Source organism: Oncorhynchus nerka, linkage group LG26, assembly GCF_034236695.1.
Source record: "Oncorhynchus nerka isolate Pitt River linkage group LG26, Oner_Uvic_2.0, whole genome shotgun sequence".
NCBI classification, from domain to species: domain Eukaryota; kingdom Metazoa; phylum Chordata; class Actinopteri; order Salmoniformes; family Salmonidae; genus Oncorhynchus; species Oncorhynchus nerka.
Window position 1 is genome coordinate 30,259,188 of NC_088421.1, and position 16,956 is coordinate 30,276,143.

The 16,956-nt window shown below is 42.9% G+C and overlaps 1 pseudogene; it reads left to right on the plus strand.

Annotated features, from left to right (window-relative positions):
- The first annotated feature begins 2,056 nt into the window (after positions 1-2,056).
- On the plus strand, positions 2,057-4,846 carry LOC115119694 (polyadenylate-binding protein 1-like; annotated as a pseudogene).
- The last annotated feature ends 12,110 nt before the right edge of the window (positions 4,847-16,956 follow it).

The following is a 16,956-nucleotide window of genomic DNA, read 5'->3' on the forward strand; positions in this document are numbered from 1 at the left end:
AGGGATGGATGGAGAGAAGCAGCATTCCCAGCAGCATTCCCCAAGTGAGGATGGCTTTCACTTCAGCAGTAATAAATTCATGAACTTCTTTGAGGAAAAGATAATAATTATTAGAAAGCAAATTACTGACTCCTCTTTAAATCTGCGTATTCCTTCAAAGCTCAGTTGTCCTGAGTCTGCACAACTCTGCCAGGACCTAGGATCAAGAGAAACACTCAAGTGTTTTAGTACTATTTCTCTTGACACAATGATGAAAATAATCATGGCCTCTAAACCTTCAAGCTGCATACTGGACCCTATTCCAACTAAACTACTGAAAGAGCTGCTTCCTGTGCTTGGCTCTCCTATGTTGAACATAATAAACGGCTCTCTATCCACCGGATGTGTACCAAACTCACTAAAAGTGGCAGTAATAAAGCCTCTCTTGAAAAATCCCAAAAACTATCGGCCTATATTGAATCTTCCATTTCTCTCAAAATGTTTTGAAAAGGCTGTTGAGCAGCAACTCACTGCCTTCCTGAAGACGAGAGGCGGACCAATACGCAGCGTCGTTGAAGTTCATGTTTTTTTAAATAAGAAAAACTATACATGAACAAACTACAAAACAATAAATGTGAAAACCCGAAACCAGTCCTGTGTGGTACAAACACTGACACAGGAGACAATCACACACAAAACCCAACACCAAACAGGCTACCTAAATATGGTTCCCAATCAGAGACAATGACTAACACCTGCCTCTGATTGAGAACCATATCAGGCCAAACACAGAAACAGACAAACTAGACACACAACATTAAATGCCCACTCAGATCACACCCTGACCAAACAAAACATAGAAACATACAAAGCAAACTATGGTCAGGGTGTGACACTACCTGGCATGATGACTCCTTGCTGTCCCCAGTCCACCTGGCCGTGCTGCTGCTCCAGTTTCAACTGTTCTGCCTGCGGCTATGGAATCTTGACCTGTTCACCGGACGTGCTACCTGTCCCAGACCTATTATTTGACCCTGCTGGTCATTTATGAACATTTGAACATCTTGGCCATGTTCTGTTATAATCTCCACCCGGCACAGCCAGAAGAGGACTGGCCACCCCTCATAGCCTGGTTCCTCTCTAGGTTTCTTCCTAGGTTTTGGCCTTTCTAGGGAGTTTTTCAACATGCTTCAACACCTGCATTGCTTGCTGTTTGGGGTTTTAGGCTGGGTTTCTGTACAGCACTGAGATATCAGCTGATGTACAAAGGGCTATATAAATACATTTGATTTGATTTTGATTTGAGAGAAGTTCCCTCAAGGGAAAAATCTAGTTATTCTATGTGATTCTGTAAAATTAAATTATATTTTAATATATTCTATTAATTTCTCTTCTATCCTATTCTATTGCGTATATGGATGTGATTGAAAGATTTACAGTAGCTAGAATGTGTAATGGCGTAGCTGACTTAACTATGGATTTTTAGAATGTTGAAGAAATAACATTGGAGAGGATGGGATGTTCTTGGGAGAACAAAAACCGGTGCAGTTTTAAAAGTATAGAAATGGTATCAGAAAGCTATATGTTAGTACTTTTGTTAGTTACCTTGCTGATGGAAGCACACTAATAAAGTGGAAGGAGAAACAAATGTAAAATGTTGTTTTGATAGATGACATTCTTGACACACTCTTTATGACATCACAAAGTGCCTGTGACATAGGGGTTCCAGAATCATACTTGTTGACATCTCATGTGCTGGAACACTCATTTGTCTTGCATGCAAGGTATCTATCAAACTGTTCTACTGAGAAGATATTAGACTGTCAAATTTGTTAACCCTTGTATGGTCGTCATGGACATGAGGGTACCTTTGGTCTCCTTATATGTAGGTCATTTACATATTCTTACGAATGAACATACTTTATTCCATAAATTCAGTCCAAAAGGGACAATCCATTCAATTAAGGTCTACGAAGATAGGAAGACCCAACGATCCTTGGGATATACTGTAGATATATAAACTTTTACCAAAAGGATGTTGAGTCTGCCTTGGACAGTATGAAATGGAATGTGACTCATGTGGAATCAACAAGATCCTTCTCTGAAGAAGAGCATCGATGTGAATATTATCGTCAAGAATATGGATAAGCCAAGCATTAGGGGACACATTTTATATTCTGTCCTCTAAGGTTGTTTGTGATACTAAGGGCATACCCGAGGGTACGGTTATGTAGATTGCACAACCCAGGACGCTGTTGAATGAGCCAAGAGATTGAATGGTAAGATGTTGGCTGATGAAATAGTGAGCATTGAACCATTTAAATCATGTAAACAGAGAGAGGCTGAATTTGGATCCAGGGCCAAGGAGTTCACCTATTTGTACAGGTACATCAAGAACGTTGGCATCAACATGGACGATGACAAACTGTGAGATATGGTTGACATGATGAGTGTTTGGCAGATGTGTCTTGTGTAGCCTACTGTTGTATATTCTCTTGTTGTTTCGTGTCTGTTTAGTTGACCTTTTTATTGAGTTGAGGACGATTCTGTCCTTTTCAGCTCCAGGGAGTGTCATGGTTGATCACAGCATGAAATCTAGAGGATTCGGCTTCCTCAGTTTCAAAAGGGAGGAGGATGCACAGAAGGTGAGAGATGTCATCCATTATTGTCACTGTCTAGATGTGTTACGGAGCTCAGTGTCTGGGAGACCAGTGTGTCATTGGAGTGCATCTGATTTTGTCAGGCTGTGGATCAGATAAATGAGAAGCAGGTGAACAGGAGGTGGATCTATGTGGGCCACGGCCAGAAGAAATGGGCAACAAGCTCTCACAATCTCATGTCACAATTAGACGTTTATCCATGATTCTCAAACGTCAGATTTAGAAGTTGTTCCAAACTTAACATTTAGACGTGTTTAAGGTTAAGTTTAGGCATTAACTCTGAATTTTTAAGTTTAGGCATTAACTCTGAATGTTTAAGTTTAGGCATTAACTCTGAATGTTTAATTTTAGGCATTAACTCTGAATGTTTAAGTTTAGGCATTAACTCTGAATGTTTAAGTTTAGGCATTAACTCTGAATGTTTAAGTTTAGGCATTAACTCTGAATGTTTAAGTTTAGGCATTAACTCTGAATGTTTAAGTTTAGGCATTAACTCTGAATGTTTAAGTTTAGGCATTAACTCTGAATGTTTAAGTTTAGGCATTAACTCTGAATTTTTAAGTTTAGGCATTAACTCTGAATGTTTAAGTTTAGGCATTAACTCTGAATTTTTAAGGATAGGCATTAACTGTGAATGGTTAAGGTAAGTGTTAAGGTTTGAGATAGGCGTAAAACAAAAATCCAAAAAGTGGCCAGTTTCTACATCATCTCCCGACATCCTCAGATATGGATGGACATCTAATCCTTGTATCACCGGTGACCTGGCTGGAAATGCAAGTGCCAGACGTTGCTAAAATACAGGATTCAGCTGAGGAAGAAGGCCGCATTAACGGAGTCAATCTGTACATGAATAATATGGATGATAGCTGGGACGGTCATCATCTCCAGAAAGAGTTTTGCCACTTCGGAACAATCACAAGCACCAAGGTGATGATGGAGCACGGTTCAGAACAATCACAAGCACCAAGGTGATGATGGAGCATGGTTCGGAACAATCACAAGCACCAAGGTGATGATGGAGCACGGTTCAGAACAATCACAAGCACCAAGGTGATGATGGAGCACGGTTCGGAACAATCACAAGCACCAAGGTGATGATGGAGAACGGTTCAGAACAATCACAAGCACCAAGGTGATGATGGAGCACGGTTCGGAACAATCACAAGCACCAAGGTGATGATGGAGCACGTTTCGGAACAATCACAAGCACCAAGGTGATGATGGAGCACGGTTCAGAACAATCACAAGCACCAAGGTGATGATGGAGCACGGTTCAGAACAATCACAAGCACCAAGGTGATGATGGAGCACGGTTCAGAACAATCACAAGCACCAAGGTGATGATGGAGCACGGTTCAGAACAATCACAAGCACCAAGGTGATGATGGAGCACGGTTCAGAACAATCACAAGCACCAAGGTGATGATGGAGCACGGTTCAGAACAATCACAAGCACCAAGGTGATGATGGAGCACGGTTCAGAACAATCACAAGCACCAAGGTGATGATGGAGCACGGTTCAGAACAATCACAAGCACCAAGGTGATGATGGAGCACGGTTCAGAACAATCATAAGCACCAAGGTGATGATGGAGCACGGTTCGGAACAATCACAAGCACCAAGGTGATGATGGAGCACGGTTCAGAACAATCACAAGCACCAAGGTGATGATGGAGCACGGTTCGGAACAATCACAAGCACCAAGGTGATGATGGAGCACGGTTCAGAACAATCACAAGCACCAAGGTGATGATGGAGCACGGTTCAGAACAATCACAAGCACCAAGGTGATGATGGAGCACGGTTCAGAACAATCACAAGCACCAAGGTGATGATGGAGCACGGTTCAGAACAATCACAAGCACCAAGGTGATGATGGCGCACGGTTCAGAACAATCACAAGCACCAAGGTGATGATGGAGCACGGTTCAGAACAATCACAAGCACCAAGGTGATGATGGAGCACGGTTGAAGCAAAGGCTTTGGATTTGTTACGCCACCAAGGCTTTGACGGAGATGAAGAGTCGCAGAGTGACCAACAAGCCGCTATCTGTGGCTCCAGACCCAGCACAAGACCCTACATCAGGCGTATCTGAAGAACCACTGCCTGCAGAGGATGGCTAGCGTCATGGCCGTCCCAAACCCAACCATCATCAACCACAACCAGCCTGCATCCGCCATTATGCATCCATGCACCATGAGATGAGGGAGTATATCTGATGATGCAGCATATATGTAAATGATGGAGTCAATGTTGATACCACTCCCATAGCATTTAGCTTGAATGTCTTTAGTTGGAAGAATACTGGCTATTGTCATCATCAAATCTCTGATCATAAATATATTCTCCCCATCTTCCCAGGCAGCCATAGTGAGCATGCCTCAGAAAACCTCTCAGTAGGAAATGAATGCCATGCTTCAGGTCCACATGCAAAAGCCTGCTGTCCATGTCCAGGAGCCTCTGACTGCTTCCATGCTGTCAACCTTATCCCTTGAGAACCCAAAATAAAGTCTGTGTGAGTCTGGCATCCATCTCTCTTTTCAATTCACTTCCTCATTCAAGAACTTGTGACCATCCATTCCATGGTCCTTTCTGATGGTTTATTTTATTCTCCCTCCCTCCAAGTCAGACACTTTACCTCCTGATCCACCCCCCCCCAATCTGGCTCCAGAAATCACATGCATGCTTGTGGAGCTGGAAAACTTTGAGCTGCTCCACATGCTGGAGTCCCCACAGACCCTGCACGCCAACCTAGACTGAGGCACAGACACGGTCTCAATGGGGATAGTCAGCTCAGCCTCGATCTATGTTGAGCAAAACAAAACATTGTGGTGTTTGCTTTAGCAATCTTACTGGAATAAACACCTCCTCAATTCCTGTCATTATTGAAAGAGATTGTGATATCTCACATCTCAAAATAGGGTTACTTAATGTTAGATCCCTCACGTCCAAGGCAGTCATAGTCAATTAACTAATCACTGATCATAATGTTGATGTGATTAGCTTGACAGAAACATGGCTCAAGCCTGATGAATGAACTGTGTTAAATGAGGATTCTCCTGGTTACACTAGTGACCATATCCCCTGGGCATCCCGCAAAGGTAGTGGTGAGGCTTACATTTATGACAGCAAATTTCAATTGACAAAATATTAAATACATTTTTATTTTGAGCTTCTAGTCATGAAATCTATGCAGTCTATTCAATCACTTTGAAGAGCTACCATTCCTCACGGAGTTCCCATAATTTCTATCTGACCTTGTAGTCATGGCAGATAACATTAACATTTTTGGTGACATTAAATATTCACATGGAAAAGTCCACAGACCCACTACAAAAGGCTTTCGGAGCCATAGTCGACTCGGTTGGTTTCGTCCAACATTTCTCCGGATGTACTCATTGCCACAGTCATACCCTGGATCTAGTTTTGTACCGTGGAGTAATTATTGTGGATGAAATGTTCTTCATCATAATCCCTGACAATCGGACCACGATTTTATTATATTTTCAATAACAACAAATAATCAGCTCAGACCCCAAACAAGGATCATCAAAACCGTGCTATAAATGATCAAATTCTGGGACAACCCAAAGATTCCTAGATGCCCTTCCAGACTCCCTCCACCTACCCAAGGACATCGGAGTACAAAAATCGGTTCACCACCAATCTGAGGATTTTAATTGAAAATTCCGTAATACCTTAGATGCAGTCGCACCCCTAAAAATCTGGACCCTGATCTCTCTTTTGATGAACATATCAAGAATATCTTCGTAACATTTCAAAAAATCATAAACTTTTTGTAACAAAATTATACAGAAAAGCTAATCCATGCTTTTGTCACTTCTAGATTAGACTACTGCAATGCTCTATTCTCAGGCTACCCAGATAAAGCACTAGATAAACTTAAGTTAGTGCTAAACACGGCTGCTAGAATCCTGACTAGAACAATTTATAATTTTACTCCAGTGCTAGCCTCTCTACATTGGCTTCCTGTTCAGAACGGATTTCAAGGTTTTACTGCTAACCTACAAAGCATTACATGGGCTTGCTCCTACCTATCTCTCCGATTTGGTCCTGCCATACATACCTACACGTACGGTCACAAGACGCAGGCCTCCTTATTGTCCCTAGGATCTCTAAGCAAACAGCTGGAGGCAGGGCTTTCTCCTATAGAGCTCCATTTTATGGAATGGTCTGCTTATCCATGTGAGAGACGTAGACTCAGTCTCGACCCTTTAAGTCTTTACTGAAGACTCATCTCTTCATTAGGTGCTATGATTGAGTGGAGTCTGGCCCAGGGGTGCGAAGGTGAACGGAAAGGCACCGGAGCGATGAACTGCCCTTGCTGTCTCTGCCTGGCAGGCTCCCCTCTCTCCACTGGGAGTCTCTGCCTCTGACCCTATTACAGGGGCTGAGTCACTGGCTTACTAGTGCTCTTACATGCCATCCCTAGGAGTGGTGCGTCACTTGAGTGGGTTGAGTCATTGAAGTGATCTTCCTGTCTGTTGATATCCCTCTAGTGGTGTGGGGCTGTGCTTTGGCAAAGTGGGTGGGGTTATATCCTGCTTGGCCCTGTCCGGGAGTATCGTCAGATGGGTTGACAGTGTCCCCTGACTCACCCCTGTCTCAGTCTCCAGTATATGTCCTGCAATAGTCTATCTGCCGGGGGGCTAGGATCATTCTGTTATATCTGTTGTAATTCTCCTGTCTTATCTGGTGTCCTGTGTGAATTTAAGTATTATCACTCTAATTCAATTCAATCCCAGGGCTTTATTGACATGGGAAACATATGTTAACATTGCCAAAGCAAGTGAAGTTGATAATAAAGAAAAGAGAAATAAACAATAAAAATGTACAGTAAACATTACACTCACAGAAGTTACAAAAGAATAGAGACATTTCAAATGTCACATTATGTCTATATACAGTGTTGTAACGATGTACAAATAGTTAAAGTACAAAAGGGAAAATAAATAAACATAAATATGGGTTGTATTTACAATGGTGTTTGTTCTTCACTGGATGCCCTTTTCCTCTGGCAACAGGTCACACATCTTGGTACCGTGATGACACACTGTGGTATTTCACCCAGTAGATATGGGAGTTCATCAAAATTGGGTTTGATTTCAATTTTTTTGTGGATCTGTGTAATATGAGGGAAGTATGTGTCTATATTATGGTCAGACATTTGGCAGGAGGTTAGGAAGTGCTGCTCAGTTTCCACCTCATTTTGTGGGCAGTGTGCCACAGTAAAAGTCTTCTCTCGAGAGCCATGTCTGCCTACGGCAGCCTTTCTCAACAGCAAGGCTATGCTCACTGAGTCTCTAAATAGTCAAAGTTTTCCTTAAGTTTGGGTCAGTCACAGTGGTCAGGTATTCTGCCGCTGTGTACTCTCTGTTTAGGGCCAAATAGCATTCTAGTTTGCTCTGTTTTTTTGTTAATTCTTTCCAATGTGTCAAGTAATTATCTTTTTGTTTTCTCATGATTTGGTTGGGTCTAATTGTGTTGCTGTTCTGGGGCTCTGTGGGGTCTGTTTGTGTTTGTGAACAGAGCCCCAGGGCCAGCTTGCTTAGGGGACTCTTCTCCAGGTTCATCTCTCTGTAGGTGATCCTGGACAACACCCTGTCGTTCTCAACTAACATCAAGGCGGTGGCCCGTTCCTGTAGGTTCATGCTCTACAACATCCGCAGAGTACGACCCTGCCTCACACAGGAAGCGGCGCAGGTCCTAATCCAGGCACTTGTCATCTCCCGTCTGGATTACTGCAACTCGCTGTTGGCTGGGCTCCCTGCCTGTGCCATTAAACCCCTACAACTCATCCAGAACGCCGCAGCCCGTCTGGTGTTCAACCTTCCCAAGTTCTCTCACGTCACCCCGCTCCTCCGCTCTCTCCACTGGCTTCCAGTTGAAGCTCGCATCCGCTACAAGACCATGGTGCTTGCCTACGGAGCTGTGAGGGGAACGGCACCTCAGTACCTCCAGGCTCTGATCAGGCCCTACACCCAAACAAGGGCACTGCGTTCATCCACCTCTGGCCTGCTCGCCTCCCTACCACTGAGGAAGTACAGTTCCCGCTCAGCCCAGTCAAAACTGTTCGCTGCTCTGGCCCCCCAATGGTGGAACAAACTCCCTCACGACGCCAGGACAGCGGACTCAATCACCACCTTCCGGAGACACCTGAAACCCCACCTCTTTAAGGAATACCTAGGATAGGATAAAGTAATCCTTCTCACCCCCCTTAAAAGATTTAGATGCACTATTGTAAAGTGGCTGTTCCACTGGATGTCATAAGGTGAATGCACCAATTTGTAAGTCGCTCTGGATAAGAGCGTCTGCTAAATGACTTAAATGTAAATGTAAATGCCTTTGTTATGGAAGGTTTGGGAATCGCTTCCTTTTAGGTTGTTGTAGAATTTAACGGGTGAAATTTGTTGCAGAATTCTGCATGCAGTCTCAATTTTGGCGACTGGACCTTTTTTGGAACACCATTATTTTTGTCTAACTGAGATTTACTCCAGGGGCCCAGATCTGGCAGAATCTGTGCAGAAGATCTAGGTGCTGCTGAAGGCCCTCCATGGTTGGTGACAGAAGCACCAGATCATCAGCAAATGTTAGACATTTGACTTCAGATTCTAGCAGGGTGAGGCCGGGTGCTCCCTCCCTCCCCTCCCGGAGGAACTGAGCCTTAGGATCATGCCTCAGGACTACCTGGCCTCATGACTCCTGGCTTCCCCCAGTCCACTTGGTCATGCTGCTGCTCCAGTTTCAACTGTTCTGCCTGTGGCTAGGGAACTTGACCTGTTCACCTGGCGTGTTACTTTGTCCTAGACCTGCTGTTTTCGTCTCTCTCTCTCTCTCTCTCTCTACCGCACCCTCTGTCTTGACCTCTGAATGCTTGGTTATAAAAAGCCAACTGACATTTACTCCTGAGGTAATGGCCTGTTGCACCCTCTACAACCCCTGGGATTATTATTTGACCTTGCTGGTCAACTATGAACGTTTGAAGAACAATCTGGACTTAAACGGCAATGTGCTCTTATAATCTTCACCTGGCACAGCCAGAAGAGGACTGGCCACTCCGCAGAGCCTGGTTCATATTTAGGATTCTTCCTAGGTTCCTGCCTTTCTAGAGTTTTTCCTAGCCACCGTGCTTCCACATCTGCATTGCTTGCTGTTTGGAGTTTTAGGCTGGGTTTCTGTTTAGCACTTTGTGACATCTGCTGATGTAAAAATGCTTTTATAAATATATTTGATTGATTGAAGGTGGAGGATGCATCCGCTGTCTACGAAGCGTGGCCCAAGCCAAAACACCTGCCCCAGTGGCTTGAACATTCAATATGGCATTTCATTTTGCAAACATGACAGCAAACATGACAAGCATTGGACAATAAACAATGTATTTTAAGTGAATACATGATTGACTTTGCCTTGTCTAGATGAGGTTAAGTTGAAGTTTAGCTTAAAACGTTGAAGAGTAGTAGGAGCCAGAATAAGAATGTGTGTGTGTGTGTGTTTGCTTTCCTGTGTGCATGGTGCCATAGCCCTTCTCTGCCAGCCCTGTGGCCCTGTATCCACTCCTCCAGTTCCTGGGACAGATGTAACTGCCTCCAGCCTCCAGCACTATTCTCTATTACAGAAGATCTAATTAGCCGTCCGTATCAAAGGAGATGTCAGAGTGACGTTGCCGGCTGTTCTGTCAGACCAGAACCGGGGCCTGAACTGTTGCCCTGTCGCCGTGGTACATAGCTAGCTATAGCTCTATAGTGGGTGAACATCCAGCTTCATAGTGGCATGGGATTTGTCCCAAATGGGCCCTGGTAGTGCACTAAACAGGGAATAGGGTGCCATTTGGGCCACCATGCACAATGATGTATCTGGGAGGGCTAAAGGAGTGGTTTAGTCTACAGTTTCATTGTGTGTCCCAGCCAGGCCTAATCTCTGTTAACCCAGAAGTCAACTCTTGAGTCATTTGTCCCCCCCTTAGGGGACAAAAACCCTCAAAACAGTGACGAAAACCCTCAAAACTGAACTAATTGAACAGATAATGCTATATTCTACAGGCAGATGATGGATCAAGTTATTCTGGTCATATTTTGTGGTTGTTCTGCAGACTGGATAACACACTTGTATGACATACACACACGTGAAAAGATAGAAGCACACACACACACGAATGAATGCGAGTGCACAGACACATGCATACACGAACGGACACACACACACACGAGACACAGAGAAAAGGGTTTGAGGGGAGAGAGAATTACATCACACACATCCATGATTTATGTTCTCCACAGACACATAATGTAAGGAATGGAGGCACTGAGCTGTAAATCTCCCTGAAGGCTATGATAATCACTTGGTAATGGGGTGGTTCAGAGGTTGGTAACACAGCCTGACCCAGCCGCTAACCCAGGACCCAACTTAAGCAAAGTCTGGAGAAAAAATATTACAACAAAACAAAAGATATTTTGATTTATTGTGGCGTTAAGTTGCCTTTTGCTTTAACCAGTCAGCCCTTTTTATGAAAATATGAATTCAAAAATATATTCATGCTGGGCAAGAAGAATTACGTTTTGATTTAATTGAGTATCCCATTTTTAGCTTAGAAACCCTACTGTTTCTGCACAAAGTCATACTGCTGCATTGAATTATTCCAGACTGTTTGGCAAGATTCTGTTTGGCAGAAACAAATACACAGGCTATAGAACCGCAGTTACCAAGATTGATTGAAGAAACACTCTGTGGTGTTGACAGAACTAAGGGTCTGGGGGTTGAAGCAATAAGGCCGAAGCACTGAACTGCTTCTCACCTCAATATCCACATTACTATGATAACAGCAATACAGTACAGTCCCAGCACATGGCATGATAAACATGAATTATAGAGACATATGATGGATCGGTTGCTACAGCTGTTACCATAGTGACCTGATGTGGCAACCGGACTGGAGAGTGTCTCTGTCTATCTGTTGGTCTCTCTTTACCTCTCTCGCTGTCTCACTCTCTCTCTTTTGGTTCCTCTCTCCCTCTACATCATTCTCCGCCTGCCTATCTGTCTCTGTCCTGAACATTACTCTCTTTCTCTCTGTAAATCTCTGCAGTTGTATATCACTCCACACCTTCTCCCTTTCCTTCTCTCGTCTCGTTCTGTCAATCATTTTAGCTCTCCCTTTTTATTTTGTGCCTGTCTGTCACTCCTTGCACTCCCTCTCCTGCATGTGCCCCCCCTACCCTCTCTTACGCTCCTTCCCTTCTGTCCTGCTCCCCTCCATCCCGGTCTCTCCCTCGCTCTCCTTTATCCCACTCTCTCTCTCTCTCTCTCTCTCTCCTCCATCTATCTCTATGACAGATAGTGTCTCTACACACCAGTAGAACTGAGAGAGAGAAAGAGAGCAAAAAAGAGAGAAAGAGAGGGGTTTGACTTACATGAGCCTGTTAAAGTAAAATAGATACCCCCCCCCCACACCCCCAGAGATCAACCCGCATCAAAAGCCATCACCATTTAAAACACAGTAACACTGCTTTATTTGAACATGTTTTACCTCTTTTACAATAATGGTGAAATAAACATGATGTTATACTAGACACTTGCCCAGCCTTGTGTACCTTCCTTGTCCAAACACCAAGTCAACCACTGGGCAGGATCATAGAACCATAGCATCTTACAGCAGCCCCTTACATTCAGCCTTCATACCAAAGGAGAGGGTCTTCAGAGTGGGGCAACAGAAGAATTAAAGGCCCCTGGAGACTGGAGCTAGCAATGCCTGCATGTGAATGATGTAACGTGGCCTCCAGGCAAGACTTCATCATGCATGTTACACAACTCCGAACTATTTGTCCCTCCTGGGATCTGGTCTCTGGGCTTGGTGGGGGGTCCAGTGGATATGTGAAATCATTAGCCTATGATGTCCTGTCTATGGAAATCTTCAATGGTACTGTGCTGGTTTCTGTGGAGTGAAGATCAAAGATAAAGATACACAGTGAACAGTGTTGAAGTCGGAGGTTTACATACACTGAGCCAAATACATTCAAACTCAGTTTTTCATAATTCCTGACATTTAATCCAAGTAAAAAATACCCAGTTAGGATCACCACTTTATTTTAAGAATGTGAAATGTCAGAATAATAGTAGAGAGAATGATTTATTTCAGCTTTTATTTCTTTCATCACATTCCCAGTGGGTCAGAATTTTACATACACTCAATTAGTATTTGGTAGCATTGCCTTTAAATTGTTTAACTTGGTTCAAATATTTTGGGTAGCCTTCCACAAGCTTCCCACAACAAGTTGGGTGATTTCTGACCCATTCCTCCTGACAGAGCTGGTGTAACTGAGTCAGGTTTTTAGGCCTCCTTGCTCACACACACTTTTTCAGTTCGGCCCATAAATGTTCTATAGGATTGAGGTCAGGGTGTTGTGATGGCCACTCCAATACCTATACTTTGTTGACCTTAAGCCATTTTGCCACAACATGATGCTGCCACCCCCGTGCTTCACAGTTGGGATGGTATTCTTCGGCTTGCAAGCCTCCCCCTTTTTGCTCCAAACATAATGATGGTCATTATGGCCAAACAGTTATATTTGGTTTCATCAGACCAGAGGACATTTCTCCAAAAAGTACGATCTGGTGGTTGAAAAACAAGTGGTTGAAAAACGAGTTCTAATGACTCCAACCTAAGTGTATGTAAACTTCTGACTTCAACTGTATACACAAACATACACATGCACATATTTACACACACACACACACACACACACACACACACACACACACACACACACACACACACACACACACGCACACACACACACACACACACACAACCTAATAATCTCTCTTTCTCAACTACAGACTCACAGATTCGTCACACATTTCCTCATTTATCCAAAGGCGCTCTCTTCTGTCCAGTAAAATAACTGCATGACTGCAGCGAATTGAATCTGTGAGAGAACTGAACACTAAGATGTTCTTCTCCCCTCTGTTATTTCATGTGAAAATAACCTGCTGATTCATCCTAATGAATGGGATCTATTATGACCATGGTCAATATGACCGTAATCAATACGACCATGGTCAGTGTCAGTGTGCGTGTTCCCACAGCCCTCTCACGTCCACAAGTTGACATGGTACCCTGCACATCGACTCTGTACAGGTAGACATGTTCTTTTTTACTCCTTATTGTTATTTGTTATTCCTCGTGTCTACTTCTCAATTTAAAAAAAAAAAAAAGATATACAGTATATCTTTAACTCTGCATTGTTGGAACAGGTAAGCTTTTCACTCCACACCTCTTGTTTACGAAGCATGTGACAAATACATTTTGATTTGTTCTATTAGAATGGAAAATATCCCAAAACAAACCCTGTGAACCCTGTCAGCCTGACTCTTCCCTTCCTCACCTCTCTTCTCTCCCCCTCTCTCTAGCACCGCCGTCTGCCCCTCTCTGACGTCATAGCAACTGCAGTCGAATAGAACACAGAGCAGAACATCATACATCTCTCCATCTGTCTGGGGGCTAGTTATGGACAAAGGGGGATCGGAGAACGGAATGAGGAGGGGGAGGCGGAGGAGAGAGAGAGAGAGAGAGAGAAGAGAGAGAGAGAGAGAGAGAGAGAGAGAGAGAGAGAGAGAGAGAGAGAGAGAGAGAGAGAGAGAGAGAGAGAGAGAGAGAGAAGGAGGGGGGTGCAGGTGGAGAGAAACGCTAAGTGATTAGCATTCCAAAGGGATTGGCTGCTGACTCAGGAGACTGTGCAACGCTGCTCTTTTGCAGCCACACACACACACACAGGCACACACACATTCATATCCTTATCCATGCGCATTGCACATATACATTAACAATTACAATGTGTAAACAAACACGGACCTGCACATTTACAATCCAGCTAATCCTTTACAAATCACACTCTCTTGATCATACTTTGTTTCATTTACTTACAGGACTCCCTTCCACCCTCACACAGATAACCCCTGCTAGATTCATACACACCTACACACACGTGCACAGACGCATGCAGGCACACACACGCACACACACGCACTAACTCACAATCTCAATCACTCACGCATGCACAAATACACTCACTCACACACACACACACACACACACACACACACACACACACACACACACACACACACACACACACACACACACACACACACACACACACACAGCAATAACCAATGCTATATGCAGCTGGAGGTACTGAGATGAAATACGACCTCCCACTGTGCAGATTTCCAGCCGTATCATTAAAACATATATAAAGGTTGTGCCTGGAACTTCCATGACAGAATAAACTGCTGATAGGATCATTTGGCTTCAAAACCCCTCTTGACGCCTTCCATTTCCTTACAGACATGTAAAACACCAAAAAAACTTCCTGAAAATACAGATAGAAATGTAATGAATAGAGATGATTCCTTACTCTACATATGCGCTTTGAGAATATTTTCTCAAATGAAAAGTTCTACACAAGTTAAATAAATTATTATTATTTTTGGAGAGGCAAGTCAACTTTCCATAAAGACCAGCAAGGGACCACTAGGGGACATTGTAAATGTCCTGAGGACATCCCCAACCTGGTCTTAGAGCATTTGCTATTATTTTGTATGTAAATCCGAGATGCTCTATTGAGTAAGGTATGTTACGTTTAGTGTGATATGTATTCATTTGTGGATATCCATCTCCCATTTTGCATGATATGTTGATGAATTACAAACTGTACAAAATATTACGGCTTTGCGAAAGGTACAATATGATACGAATTTGCGTGCTCTGTATGATACAAAGTGGCGACCCTTCACTCAGCCCCACCTTTTTAGTCTGTTACCACATTGCCAGTGGGTCAGAAGTTTACATACACTCAATTAGTATTTAGTAGCATTTCCTTTCAATTGTTTAACTTGAGTCAAACGTTTCGGGTAGCCTTCCACAAGGAACGTGGTACCTTCAGGCATATGGAAAAAGGAGGAACCAAACATTTTTTTCTGAGGTCTTGGCTGATTTCTTTTGATTTTCCCATGATGTCAAGTAACCATCTGTCTTATGTAACCATACCAACATAACATATTATCAGTGGTGTAAAGTACTTAAGTACTATTTAAGTAGTTTTTGTGTATATCTGTACTTTACTTTACTATTTATATTTTTGACAACTTTTACTTTTACTCCACTACATTCCTAAATAAAATAATGTACTTTTTACTCCTTACATTTTCCCTGACACCCAAAAGTACTCGTTACATTTTGAGTGCTTAGCAGGACAGGAAAATTGTCTAATTCACACATTTATCAAGAGAACATCCCTGGTCATCTCTACTGCATCTGATCTGGCAGACTCACTAAACACAAATGCTTCGTTTGTAAATTATGTCTGAGTGTTGAACTGTGCCCCTGGCTATCCGTGATTTAAAACAACTAGAAAATCATGTCGTCTGGTTTGCTTATCATAAGGAATTTTAAATTACTTATACTTTTGATACTTAAGTACATTTAAAACCAAATAAGTTTAGACTTTTACTCCAGTGGTATTTTACTAGGTAACTTTTACTTTTTTATTGAGTCATTTTCTTTTAAGGTATCTTTACTCTTACCGAAGTATGAAAATGTGGGTATTTTTCCACCACTGCATATTATACCATTTTTTATATCTAACGTGTTGAGTCTAGTCTATGAGACCAGGCTGACGTTCCCGGTCCCAAGGTCTATTCTACACGATATTTACATCTGAAGGAGGGCTTGTTCGCCTCCAGGCTCCCCTTGCTCAGCTCTAATACCTGCCTCCACATTAAGTTCCATTCTGAGGCTGTCCCTTACCGTGATGAACCATAGAGAGTTTCGTCTTTGAGGGCAGGCAGCCAGATCTGGCATTGACATGCAGGGGGGGAAATATAGGGAAGAGCGACACCGTGTGGTGATGAAGATAAGTGCTTTATTGAAATATGTTATAAATCCAGCTCTAGCCACAGATTTATGTTAATTTTATGTGTTTTTATGTAACCTTTATTTAACTAGGCAAGTCAGTTAAGAACAACTTCGTAGTTACAATGATGGCCTCTCAGAAGGCAATATATATATGGATAGTATATGGATAGAATATATAGTATAGCTGAAGAATACATAGGATAGAATAGTATATGTACAGCAATAGTTAAATTAGGATAGGCCTTGAGTAGAATACAGTATATACATATGATGTGGGTACAATAGTATGTAAACATTATTAAAGTGACTAGTGTCAATTAAAGTGATCAGTGTTCCATGTCTGTGCACAAGGTAAGTACACACACACACACACACAAACACA